General features: G+C 43.3%; 1 long non-coding RNA gene across 1 annotated transcript in view; it reads right to left on the bottom strand.

The window, feature by feature from the left end:
• The window catches only part of LOC146810942 (uncharacterized), a 98631-nt gene extending 84529 nt beyond the window's left edge, over positions 1-14102 (bottom strand). The window contains exon 1 of the long non-coding RNA XR_014965755.1: positions 13748-14102. This is a non-coding gene — a long non-coding RNA (uncharacterized LOC146810942). The remainder of the gene's footprint in view (positions 1-13747) is intronic.
• Between the last annotated feature and the right edge of the window lie 295 nt (positions 14103-14397).

Genomic DNA, 14397 nt, shown 5'->3' with positions numbered 1-14397 from the left:
TCTGTGACCATGAACTTTGTCCTACTCCCTGCGCGGCTAACGGTGCCTGACTCGGCCTGTCGGCCTATCTGCCTGCCAAAAACTGTATTTCACCTTCAAGATTATCTGCTCTGCTCCGCTCCTCATCCGATGCATTCCTGTCTAGTAGTTTAGGTAAACATTCTTCCAGCTTCCGTGCAAAGGGCCAGGCCTCGCTGCCCTCATGCAAGTAATTCATAGCCTGTTACCATGGAATATTCCTACCCCCTCGCATCTAGTGTAGACACTTAGACGCTTGTACACGCACTAACAGTCAGTATAGTCAGTATAGAATAAGATTCTATCATAAGAGACCTCTCCTTTTGGATAACATAGTTCTTTAAACATAGGATGTTAGATATGATTCGGGATTAGGTTGACATAACCCCAGACTTCTGTCTCCACATGTAGAGCTAAATGTCAAGTCCCCTTCACCCTCTAGTTACACGTCAATCACACGTCATGCTGCTGCGCGCGCATCTCTGCCAAGTATTTTTGCTGACATTGCGAAATTCTTTCATGGAACCACCCATTTATGACATCATACCTAATGACGTTCTTTAGTTACGCCTAGTTACACCCATTTTAGTTACGCATGTATGATTTTATCTCTGTTATCAACTGTTACGCCTCCTGCATCTGTTTCACTATAATGCCTCTTCTATAAATATGATTATCTGTCAATAAAGTATTGTCCTTCACTTCCTGAACCTTCGTGGTGACGGAATATGGAGTCCTCAATTCGAATTGATTTTGGAATAAAGCCCGTTCCGAACCTCTAATACCACGGATTCTGCCTCTTATTTTACTGAGCTATTATTATAGATTTTCCGCATCAAATTAAGTACCGGTAATTAAATTATTTACCACATGAATGGCGCCCGAATAGGGACACTTTCTCATCTCACGCGCCGGAGGTGCGTTGCAGGCCCGGTCTCCTGCCACAGCTGGACGGACAACAACGCGTACCCACAGGATTTCCTGTATCTCCCTCCTGCCGAGCGGGGGTAACTGAGGCTGCGATCAACACCCAGACGAGGCGGTGAGAAGTGCGAAGTATCCCGACCAGAGCCTAGCTGAGAGAGCAAGATCCGAGGTATACAGAGGCCCACCAGGTTCCGAAGTTCCGAAGTTTCGAGTCGAGTCCAGTCCGGTCTGAGTTCAGTTCAGTTCATTTCCGAGGCCTTCCGTTCCGAGCTACCCGGTGAGTACCATTGTCGGGGAGGCGTTCTGACGTGCACATAGGTTGTGCCGGTCAAGACGGGTTTGGGTACACAAATCCGGTCTGCACTGTTTCAGCAGTGTATCTGTACTGTTCAGCAGTATATCGAGTATGTCTAGTATATAATTCAGAATTACCTAGTTAGTGCCGAGTATTATGCTTAGTGACTAGTTCCCTAAATGGCCATCATTGTTGTTCATTAAATGTTAAATGTTAAAATGTTTTAAATACGTTCTGCATATTGTGGTGTGAATGACTGTTCATTATTGTGTTTTGTTGTATTAAAACGTGTTCAGAATTAGGTATCAGATCAGTTCTCAATATGCCGCTCTTTTCGAAATTAAGACAGATCAAAACTAGAAAAGGGGTACTCGAAGAAGCTGTTCCCATTCCTCCTAGGGACACTCCAGGGTACTTCATGTATCATAAACATGGCCTAGACGCCATATTATTTCTTGATTTATGGGTAGACTACACCAAGGAATTACCAGAAAGTCAGAGGTGGCCCGCAGCTGGGACCTGGGATGCAGATTGCATCATGAAAGTAGAGGAAGAATTATGGAAAAAGAAAGCTAGACAATCACAGAAAGATGCCATTGAATTATGGCGTAAAGAATCATATAGACGTACAGAAAAAGCACTCAGACAGGAAGAGAAAAGTAAGGAGAATTCAAATAAAGTCCGAGAAAATCTATTAATTGAAGAAGGTACTCGAGTAAAATCTGAACAAGTAGACAGACAAAGAAATGCCCTTATGAATGGTATGTATCCTCTTCTGGCCGAAGGGTTACCTAAGGCTACTCCGGAGATACCAAAAGACTTGCCACCCCCATTGTTTCCGATAAAAGCACATCCCAAAGGGCATCCCAGAACCGCAGAAGATGTTTTTCTTTCTTCTTATTTAGACGACGCAGCTCCCGAGTATGCTAATACCGCGCCACATAGACCGCCTGCCGAGGGGGTTCAACGCCAAGACCCTCCTCCGTCTGTACCTCCGCAACAACAAACTCCGACACAAGTTCCGGCAAGCACATCTGTTTCTACAGCTGTACCCACACCTATGGTTGCTATATCACGTTCAACGAATCCTTTCACACCCAGCACCCCAGGCGGTGCTACAGGAGGTACAACAAACATTTTTTCCACGCCACCCAGAGTAAATAAACTTTCCTTTCAAGAATTAGCCCACCAACGTACGCCCAAACTAGTAACTCCCGACACGCTTAAGGAACTTCTAGTAGATTGTAGATATGATCCTGTGCCCGGCAAAAAGGATGAAATGCTGCTGGCATCATTACGTATCCGACGAGCTGCAATATATTTAGGGAGGCTACCAGGAATGACTACACATTTAGAAAATATATATCACTTTGTCCAGTCAGGGCGAGATTCTGAGAGTATTAATAGAGCCATGGAGTACCAGAAAGTGGAAATACAGGGGGAACTGTTACGTTTCCTCATAAATTGTGTGGTCAGAAATCAAGACCGACCAGGAGTAAATCCGGAAGAAATGCAAATTCTTACCACATGGAGTCGGAATATATCAGAAGGGAGACATGATAAACGATTAAGTATAATAGCTATGTGCCGAAAAATACGCAAAGAAATAGAACGAATACACGAAGAAAGATTAGCAGTAGACCAGCCTGAACAAACCGAAGAGGAGGAAGAATTAGAACTGCCCACAGGACAGTTAGAAACAATGGCCTATGTAGGTAGAGGAAGATCTTGCAATAATACTAGATGCTTTACTGATCCGATACGTCCAATACGTCCAGAAAATAACAGAAATTTCCAAACCCCTATAATAAATATAAGGTCCCCCGAACAGTCGTTCCAAGCCGCTGACAAATTACTCCGAGAACGAAGGGGTTATCATATACTCGATTCTATGGACGAACAAGAATTAGCCAGGTCAGCCGTTCACTGGGTTGACAGTCCCGGAAAATATAGTGATGATACATTAGCGCACACGTTTTTGAACCTCACCCCAGATGAACAGCGTTTAGCTGGTATCTATATGATTCAACAACTCCTTATATTATATAAAAGCCAACACTCCGATCCTGGTCCCTTACCTGATATATTGACTGAACTACTCACGAATAAATGGAGAGGTTCAGGTACTGAGTTAATTAGAGAAATACTAGAATCCAGAAAGCAGTACATTCTTTTTGTATGCCCCGAACATGTCTCACTGCCCATCAAGGAAAGAACGACGTATTATATGGATAGACAGAATCCCTTACGCGAAGTGCATCCGATAAAAGGTGATGACAATCAGTTTAAACGTGTGTTTGTATACACACCCATATCTAAAATGGAACTATTAGAAATGAAGAAAGTGGTACCCAGTCATGACAAAGACCCAGCGGGTTTCCACCGTGAAATTAAAGACATGTTGCTCATGGGAGAGTATACCTATCCCGACATTATGAAAATATTAAAGGTATTAATGCCTGCGGGCATTTACGAAAAACTCAAAGAAAAGGATTGGGAGGTGGGAGACCAAAAGATAGATTGGACAGCATTAGAAAACGAAGAAACAGCTCGAGGTCCAGGTTTAGGGCTTGGGGAAAAGACCAAAATACTACCAGGTTTATTAGTACAGGTACTGCCACGTTTATTAACTACGAAAAAGGAAGACTGGGGTGCAATCTCAGCCTGTAAACAAAAGCAAGATGAAGACACTAGTGATTTTTATGCCCGATTCGAAAAATGTTTTGGTATAAATAGTGGAATAAAAGCAAGTAGCGAATCGTATCCACATCTGTTTGTGACAAAATTAGTTGAAAATTCCTTGCCCCAAGTTAAGAATAGAGTATTGAAATTCGAGAGTACCTGGCAAGGTAACACTCCGTCACAAATGTTACAAATGTTACAGTACCATCACAATAGAATTAGAGAAGAACAAGAACATGAACAAAGACGCATGAAAGACACAAAAATGAAAATGCTAGTTTCCCAGACAGTTCCAGCAGACGGTCATAAAAAGGGTATGACACAGTCCAGTGTTTCACCAGGTCCTGTAAAAGGGACATGCAACTATTGTAAACAGCCAGGTCATTACGTACACGATTGTCCAGTTTTAAAACATAATATCGCCATAGGTAATACAAAAGAAAGACCACGGCCACTTAGACAGGATCAGAACCAACAAGGAGCCCCGCAGCATGCACAGTCCATGCCAGCTCCGCAACAGTCTATGCCAGCTCCACCACCGCAGCCTATTGCTGCCACACAGACAACGACACAACAGATGTACCAGACCGCACAGTATGACTATCCTGATTATCAACGATACTCATGAAACAGCCTAGAGAGGGAAGTTGGCTTACCCCTTATTGAGGTCCCTGTAGATCAAGAAGGACCTTATGTACACAGTGAACTATTAGGCCAGGATAAAAATGTTTTACTTGATACAGGGGCAAGCTGAACAACCATAAAACGTAGTGAAGTTCCAGGGGCACCCCTCTCAGGCTCACAGAATATTTCCCTTGGTTTTTCAGGAAAACCTATCATTAATGAGGTATCACAGCCTCTTCCACTTACGATTGGTCCCTTGACACGAACTACAGATTTATTGCTTACTAAATCATGTCCAGAAAACCTGTTAGGTATAAAAACATTGAAAGCTCTAGGAGCTATAATATGTTGTTCTCCGGAAGGAGTAAGATTGTTTTTACGTGATTTCAAAGGGCACTATGTGTCCCGAGACATGGATCACCGACTGCAGACTTTACCCGCACATTTATGGGCACAAGGCCCTACAGATGTTGGTTGCATGAACATTACACCGTATCGAGTCACACTAAAGACAGGAGTGGTACTACCACGAATGCGACAATACAAGTTACCCCCAGATGCTGTAGTGGCTTTACTGCAAATCATTGACGAGCTTATTACCCAAGGAGTGGTTGTGGAAACTGACTCCAATGTATGTAATTCCCCGATAATTCCGATTCTTAAACGAACTGATCCAAAAGTCCCGCCAGTATATCGATTGGTTATTGATCTGCGCGAATTAAATAAATGTATTGTACCACAATACCCCGTAGTCCCAGACATTTCTTCATTACTGACAGCCATTGATTCCGAAGCAACATTCTTTACTGTAATTGATCTCAAGAATGCTTTTTTTAGCGTCCCAATAGATCCGGAAAGCCAATACTTGTTTGGATTTAGTTTAAATGGACGAAGCTTTAAATTCACACGCGCACCTCAAGGATTCACAGAAAGCCCCAGCATCTATAGCCAAGCACTGAAACGAGAACTTGACAGTATCCACATGCCAGTCAACACTGCCCTGCTTCAATATGTCGACGATCTGCTGATCACCGCTAGAAGCGAACCTGAATGTGAAAAAGCCTCACTGACGGTTTTAAAATTTTTGGCTGACAAGGGGCACAAGGTGTCCCCTTCTAAGCTGCAATTCTGTGTCCAGCGAGTTGTTTACCTTGGTCACTCGCTGTCCAAGGAGGGAAGGCAGCTTACACCAGATCGCATCCAGTTAATTGCTAACATGCCACCACCCAAGACACAAAAGGAGGTACGGGCTTTTATAGGCCTCACTTCATATTGTAGGCAGTGGATCCCTCAGTATGCATTTCTAGCAAAACCACTCATTCAGTTGACAACACAGGAGGCAGCCACATCGACTGTCCTCCCTTGGACTCAGGAACATACACAAGCTTTTGAAAGCCTAAAGAAAGCTTTATGTCAAGCACCTGTTTTAGCAACACCATGTTACAATAAACAGTTTACACTCTTTATTACAGAACGCGAAGGTACTGCCTTGTCAGTACTCACACAGGAACAAGCAGGATCACACAAACCATGTGCTTATTTTTCTAGTACATTAGATCCCGTAGCTCAGGCTCTGCCTGCGTGCCTAAAATCAGTGGCAGCGACAGCTTTAGCAATCAGACAAAGCGATGCCATAGTGTTAGGACATCCATTGACAGTACAAGTACCACACGCAGTAGAGGTTCTCTTGAACCGAACACAAACACAACACTTGACTATAGCAAGACTCACCGGTTACGAATTAACATTGTTCCAGCCACACATAGAAATCAGACGTTGTAGTACATTGAATCCTGCCACACTTTTGCCAGTAAATGGAACAGACCCACTAGCACATGATTGTATTGAAGTTATTACTATCACGACGAAACCCAGACAAGACTTGACAGACGTCCCATTGTCAGATCCAGACCTGACGTTGTATGTAGATGGTTCATGTATGAGAACAAGTACAGGAGAGCTAGTGGCCGCGTATGCAGTCACAACAGACACTGAAGTCATTGAAACAAATTGCATAAATACCCTGTCAGCTCAAGAAGCAGAGCTCATCGCTCTGACACAAGCCTGTATTCAAGCCACAAATAAGAAAGTCAACATATACACTGATTCACGTTATGCATTCGGAGTTGTACATGACTTCGGCGTGCTGTGGCGAGAGAGAGGTTATTTAACTTCTCACGGTGCCCACATTCAGCACGGACCCCTCATTCATGCCTTATTAGATGCAATACATCTACCCGCTGCAATATCAATTATGAAATGTAAAGCTCATACGAAAGTTACTGATATCATTTCCCAAGGCAATGATCTAGCTGACAGAACAGCTAAACAGACTGCTCAAACTCACACATCTAACATGACAAAGACAATAGTTCCGACACCAACACATTGCATGATGGTTAAGGATCCCGCTCTTAACGTAATTGACATACAGACACATGCTACCCCAGAAGAAATAAAGAAATGGACTGAATTAGGAGGGATCCAAACCGATCAGGGATGGATGACGAAGGAAAAATCTATATGGTTTCTTCCCGACTCAATGGTCCAAGTTATCATTAATACAATACATAGTCCAGCCCACCTAGGAGAAAAAGCTATGCTAGACAGCATTCAACACATTTGGTTCAACAAACATTTACGAGCAGCAGCTAAACAAAAAGTTCGTACCTGTATGATCTGTTGTCAGTTTAACCCAGGTAAAAGCATTCCCGTAGAACAGGGTGGATTTCAGCCTCCTGATCACCCTTTTGAAGTCCTCCAGATGGATTATATCCAGATGGAACGATGTCGAGGATTCAAATATGTTCTTGTAGTTGTTTGTGCTCTTTCCCGTTGGACAGAAGCATACCCGGTCTCAGATTACACTGCCCCGACTACTGCCAAACAGTTAGTTCGAGAATTCTTCCCACGGTACGGTTTACCACGTGTTGTCTACTCAGATAACGGCCAGCCGTTCTCATCCGAACTAATGAAACACGTTTCACTTCTGTTAGGCTATCAATGGAGATTTCACTGTGTCCGACACCCCGAGGCAGCAGGTCTCGTGGAACGACATAATCAAACTCTGAAAATTAGATTGTCCAAAATATGTAGAGAGAAAGGTGTCGACTGGGTAGTAGCCTTACCAGTTGCACTCTTTTACATGAGAATGGTAGCACACTCTCGAACAGGGCTATCCCCGTATGAGGTGATCTTCGGTAGACCACCAAATATGTGGGGGACGCCTATACCACGCAAAATCACTGACGTTGACTGTAATATGCTGACAGATTACCTGGCTTCCTTGATGTCTGCACTACAATCTTGTCGTTCACAGGTAGCTGCAGCCTTTCCCGACAACACCGAGGTGAAACCCCATGACGTAGTTCCCGGGGACTTGGTGTTAGTGCGGAATTTTGACCGGAAGACTCAGCTGGATCCTAGGTGGAAATCGCCTCAACTTGTACTGCTCACCACGAGGACAGCCGTGAAGATCGAAGGTCGCAAGGGTTGGATACACTCGAGTCATATCAAGAAATTTCATGGACTACCATCCGATATAGAGACTAAACCCTGTATTTCCTCAAAGACAGACTCAAAGCTCCCCTTGGTTGAGCAAACGAACTCAGAATTATATAGACTAAAATTGAGGTCCAATCAGTCAGACAATTTGATTGTTTAAGTCCTCTCCAAGGTGAATCGGTTGAATTTGTCTCTGACATGTATCCTCTGGACCGGAATAGAGAAAGAAATAATCAAATGCAGTTGAAAAAACATGCGTACTGTAAATCACTGCGTAGTCATTGCACAGTGACGTTATTAATTTTGTTTTTCTTATGTCTTTTAATAATAGCTGCAAGTATATTGTTGCACATATATTATCCTATTTCTAAACATGTTTACAATGTTACTGCTGAACATTCTTTTAGTGAATTACCCCCGCATGAGTTGTCCTATAGATTTGCGCTGCGCAATAACACTTTTATTAGTATGTTACATCATTCCCATCAGGCTAGCAATGCTACAAATTGTTGGATATGTGGCCGACTCCCTCCCTATCAGAACTATAAGGGAATTCTGCCTCTCTTTCCATATCCGTTCACACACAATGGCTCCTGTGGAGCATGGTTTAGTTTAATTAATTCCTTAGATTCAAAATCAGCAGTTTATCAAGACAACTGGGTATGGGGAAACCTGAACTTAGTTTTGCTTAAAGTCTGCTACCGTAACAAGGAGGGACTTCCCAAAAGAACAGGAACTGATCTAGAAAATGAAGTATATGGATTAGGTAATTTTACACTTAACCTCATGATCCTGAACGTTGAATCTGAAGCTACACCAATATTATCCACCATGTCGGTATTCCCAGTAAAAGGGGAACTATGTATAAGAAAGAATGGCTCCATACACATGGGCCATAGTAAATGCACCACTGTGATAAAATTCAGTGATCAAGGCAAGTCTACATTTAGAGCTTCTCGTCATTCCTACTTTATATGTGGCCAGACCGCATATATACGCCTACCTTTAGATTGGGATGGTACCTGTTACATAGCATTCCTTCTACCACCTGTTTTCTTAGCTCCTCCTGATTATCATAGAAATACTCATTTAGTACACAATAGACAGCAGAGAGATCTCCCAATCGTCGATTACACTGAAACAGCATGGGAAAAATACACAGATTTCAATAAAGGTTTCTTTCCTTATATAGGTACAGTCACTAATAGTAAGCTGATACGTAGATTAACCAGAACCCTTGAAGCAGTAGTGAACGAAACTATTTCCGCCTTAGGCAATTTAACAGAAGAGCAGTCTGCTATGCGGATTGTTGTGCTTCAAAATCGTCTTGTCCTTGACGTCATCCTGGCCGATAGGGGCGGAGCTTGTAGGGTCATCGGATCAAGTTGTTGCATTTTCATACCAGAAAATTCACCGTCAGTATATAAAGCCATAACCCGCCTTCATAAGATTGTAAGCCAGATACACCAGAGTCCAGGCACCTGGACTTGGTCCGGTTGGTTCTGGGGCGTGTTGTCAGCCTGGGGATGGAGAATGCTCTCCTTCCTAGGTATTGGCTTTCTCATACTATTCAGTTGCTGCTTATGTCTACAATGTGGGCCAGCGATTTGTGGTCTATGTGCCACCTCGTGTATCCCACATCTAAGTTTTCATTCAAGATCCCGGAAGAAGAAAGAAGAACAAATGATGTTATATGAACAGATCAACGGATTGATGAAGATTGATATCTCTTAAGGGCAAGTAGGGGACAAGGAGGGAATGTGGAAATATGGATTTTTATGAACAGTTATGTCCCCTATCTTGGACCCCAACGGTTTCATGTATAAATCACAAGTACATGTATGTTCCCTCCAGTTCCAGTTATGAAGACGCAAACACATGTGCGTCCACCGTCAACATGTCCTCTTTCAGATCCGCCATGAATGGGCCGGATATTCTATTCCTAAGTATGAAAGGCCACCGGCTTTATATGGTTCATTTATCCCATTTTACAGTCCAGGCGAGTAGGCCCTGATTCTGCCATTAAGCCTTTTCCTGCCTTCTGCCTCTGAAAGCTCCAGTCTGAGCCTGCATCTGTGACCATGAACTTTGTCCTACTCCCTGCGCGGCTAACGGTGCCTGACTCGGCCTGTCGGCCTATCTGCCTGCCAAAAACTGTATTTCACCTTCAAGATTATCTGCTCTGCTCCGCTCCTCATCCGATGCATTCCTGTCTAGTAGTTTAGGTAAACATTCTTCCAGCTTCCGTGCAAAGGGCCAGGCCTCGCTGCCCTCATGCAAGTAATTCATAGCCTGTTACCATGGAATATTCCTACCCCCTCGCATCTAGTGTAGACACTTAGACGCTTGTACACGCACTAACAGTCAGTATAGTCAGTATAGAATAAGATTCTATCATAAGAGACCTCTCCTTTTGGATAACATAGTTCTTTAAACATAGGATGTTAGATATGATTCGGGATTAGGTTGACATAACCCCAGACTTCTGTCTCCACATGTAGAGCTAAATGTCAAGTCCCCTTCACCCTCTAGTTACACGTCAATCACACGTCATGCTGCTGCGCGCGCATCTCTGCCAAGTATTTTTGCTGACATTGCGAAATTCTTTCATGGAACCACCCATTTATGACATCATACCTAATGACGTTCTTTAGTTACGCCTAGTTACACCCATTTTAGTTACGCATGTATGATTTTATCTCTGTTATCAACTGTTACGCCTCCTGCATCTGTTTCACTATAATGCCTCTTCTATAAATATGATTATCTGTCAATAAAGTATTGTCCTTCACTTCCTGAACCTTCGTGGTGACGGAATATGGAGTCCTCAATTCGAATTGATTTTGGAATAAAGCACGTTCCGAACCTCTAATACCACGGATTCTGCCTCTTATTTTACTGAGCTATTATTATAGATTTTCCGCATCAAATTAAGTACCGGTAATTAAATTATTTACCACACTACACCCAGGGTTATTAACCAGATCCTGTCCTCCTCTGATCACGGGATGTGACTAGCAAGGTCTAGAGGTTCAAATTGGCAATTGAAATCGCCTCCTACAATTTTCAAGATATCTGGAAGGAGCTCAGCCATAAGTGAAGCTAACAGGTCAACCAATGTAGATTCCAGGCGATATGCAGACAGCCTTAAATAAATATTATAGATGTTAATTGTACACCAAGTCGGAAATGTAATGGTTACACATAAAATCTCATTATTGGTCGATTCAGACCCTACCACTTCACAGCCTCCATGCAACCCAATCCACATCATCAATCTCCCAGAGGGTCTTCCCCTGCCATGAGTCCTCGCCACATCACTGAAGGAGGCAAAGCCAATATGATTAAGTTTTTGTCTTTGCCAAGTTTCTTGGAATAGGCAAATATCAAATGAACTGATGTAAGTTTCCCAATTCTGATAATTCAGTTTACCCCCTAACCTAGCAAAATTCCACAAAACTATGTTGAATTTTTTTCTTGTTCCCTTAATCGGGAACACCCATGTGTGTCACCACTCCATCATTTATAACTAGGCTGAACCTCTCATTATGCCTGTTCCCATGACTGCTGTTGGCAGGTCATCCCAATTCGGGCTTCAAGGTTTAACACAGGGAAGTGGCTATGGGTCTGGTGGCTTAGCGGACTAATGCGCCCGATGTAGGGGTCTGTGTTCGACCTCATGGTTACAAGTCACTCAGCCTTTCATCCATCTGAAGTCAATAAAATGAGTACCATTGAGTTGGGTAACAATAAATATCTATGATTCATCACCTTGATATCCTTGGGTGATACGTGTGCTTTACAAATACACATGTTATGTTATGTTATCTTATGTCACGGAAAGTGGATCAATGTTCTCATTAGCCCCAATAGCTTTAACTATGGGAGGTTACATTTGGCCAGTATTGCCAGCATAAGGGGAGGATGCCAAGGGACCTAAAGTTGTTGCCCTGTTGCAGCTGAGGTTGGACATGCTAGCACAATACATGTTTGGGCTATTATTGCATTCAATGCTTTCTATACAATTATCCAACCAGCTAGATCCCATTGTGTGTCTATCAAAGCATGCCATAGTTCCTGGCCCACTAAGTCACTCAACAAGATCCAAAGGCCGAAATCTATTGCATACCAGAACATTATACATACCACTTAACTGGGGCTTGTTTGCACTGAGACGCAGGGGTGTGATTTATTAAATATTCCTTGGGATTGGTAATGTCCAAATCCTAGGGGAGGTTTATGAAAATACCGTAATGGTAAGAGTGTCAGCCCTGAACCCCTCATATGATCTGGGCCATCATCAAACAGAAGTTTGCATACCACCGTCAGCTCTCTAAAATGAATAATTACACAATCTCCAGGACAGTTCATTTGCCCCTACACTATCCACCCTACCCTTCAAGTAAACAGGATATTGCTTGCCATTGAGATCGGAAAGTTCTTGTTCTTGCCCAGCCAATTTAGTCACATATTACCTAATTCCACATATGACTTAATATAGCCAGGTCTTAGTCCTGGAACTCCCATCAAGACTGCCTTTGGAGGTAGATTAATTACCGGAATGTTCCCTGATCCGGGGGAAAGTAAACCTGCTTCTGCCTTTCTCACTTGGAGACCCCTAGAATCAATGACATCCTGGCTGCCCTTACGCCTCAAATCTGTTTTCTTTTTCTTCTCTATCCCAGTAGGTCTGGTTGGGACACTGTTAAGGGACCCTGCACTCGAGGATTTATGCGTCCCTGTGCTTGTGGAAGGCTCTGAGAGGACTGGCTCAGCACTTAAAAACAGTCACTCAAGAGGAAGTCCAGCTTTCAAGAGATGGCTCACACAAGCCTCTACCTTGGATAGTTTCTCAAGAATTGCAATGTACTTTGACGGTGGTTTATCAAAATTCCCATAAAGCCATCAAACCAACTGGGTTTGAGTGTCTCAGGTAGGGGTGGGCGGAATTTGCGTAATCGCGTTACGCAAATCTCCGCGAAACGGTAAAAATCTCCGCGAACACGCAAAAATTCCGCGAACACGCAGAATTGCTTGTTCGCAATGCTTTTTTCCTGTTCACAATCGCTGTTTGCGTGCTCGAGGAGAAATATCTCGCGAACACGCATTTTGAGAACGCGAACAAGCAAAAAATTTCGTGAAGATGCGGAAAGCAGAATTTTGGGCAATTACCCAAATTCCGCAAATTCCACGAGCGTAACGGAATTTACTGCCCAGGCCTAGTCTCAGGTTCTTCCACCAGATTAATGGGGTTAGATTTAATTTTGCAGTGTTTTAGGGTAGACAGAGGCCTTTTCAGGCTGCCACAGAAGTTAGTGTTTTTCTTAGTAGACTTCATATCTTTTTTCCCTTCTAGATTCGATTCTCCTAGAATGTCCTCTTAAAATGGAATGGCTGTAGCTATAGCCTCTAATGAGTTATGAATGGCATCAGGCTGCACTGCAGAAGTAACTCAGCAGCTTATATGCTGAGCTTATATATATATATATATATATATATATATATATATATATATATATATATATATATAGCATAAGTATAAATAGCATGCAGGGGACGAGACAGTGCACAAGATTGGATTTTGCTCACGCAGGCCTCTGACGAAGGGGAAAGAATTCCCAGAAACGCGTAAGGCCAAAGGACTAAAAAACGGAATGAGAAGCTGCTTGTTTTCAATAAATTAAGGTTGTTACCTACCTGCCTGGGAGTGCGGACTCATCTCTGAAGCAAATTCTGGAAATAATTTAATCACGGCGGCTTCGGCCGTGGAGTCGACGCACCGCCCCATAGAACAGGAGGGGTCTGCATGGAGGAAAGGTTCCTCCATGATCTGCGTGGCAGGTAATTTCACTTAGCAAGCAGAGTCTCACTCGGAGGCTCAATGGAGGGCTGCTTGCACCTGTCCTAAAATGACGTGAGCAAATCAACCCACTGGAGGGATTTGAAAGTGCAGAATTGACTGCAAGTCCCAGCGTGCATTTGGAAAGCTGATAAAATGAACTGGCACACCGGAGGCTAATTGAAGTATAAATAGCATGCAGGGGACGAGACAGTGCACAGGATTGGATTTTGCTCACGCAGGCCTCTGACGAAGGGGAAAGAATTCCCAGAAACGCGTAAGGCCAAAGGACTAAAAAACGGAATGAGAAGCTGCTTGTTTTCAATAAATTAAGGTTGTTACCTACCTGCCTGGGAGTGCGGACTCATCTCTGAAGCAAATTCTGGAAATAATTTAATCACGGCGGCTTCGGCCGTGGAGTCGACGCACTGCCCCATAGAACAGGAGGGGTCTGCATGGAGGAAAGGTTCCTCCATGATCTGCGTGGCAGGTAATTTCACTTAGCAAG

The sequence above is a fragment of the Triturus cristatus genome, chromosome 7 (genome assembly GCF_964204655.1).
Source record: "Triturus cristatus chromosome 7, aTriCri1.1, whole genome shotgun sequence".
Taxonomy (NCBI): Eukaryota; Metazoa; Chordata; class Amphibia; order Caudata; family Salamandridae; genus Triturus; species Triturus cristatus.
This window is presented reverse-complemented; position numbering and strand designations above follow the sequence as displayed.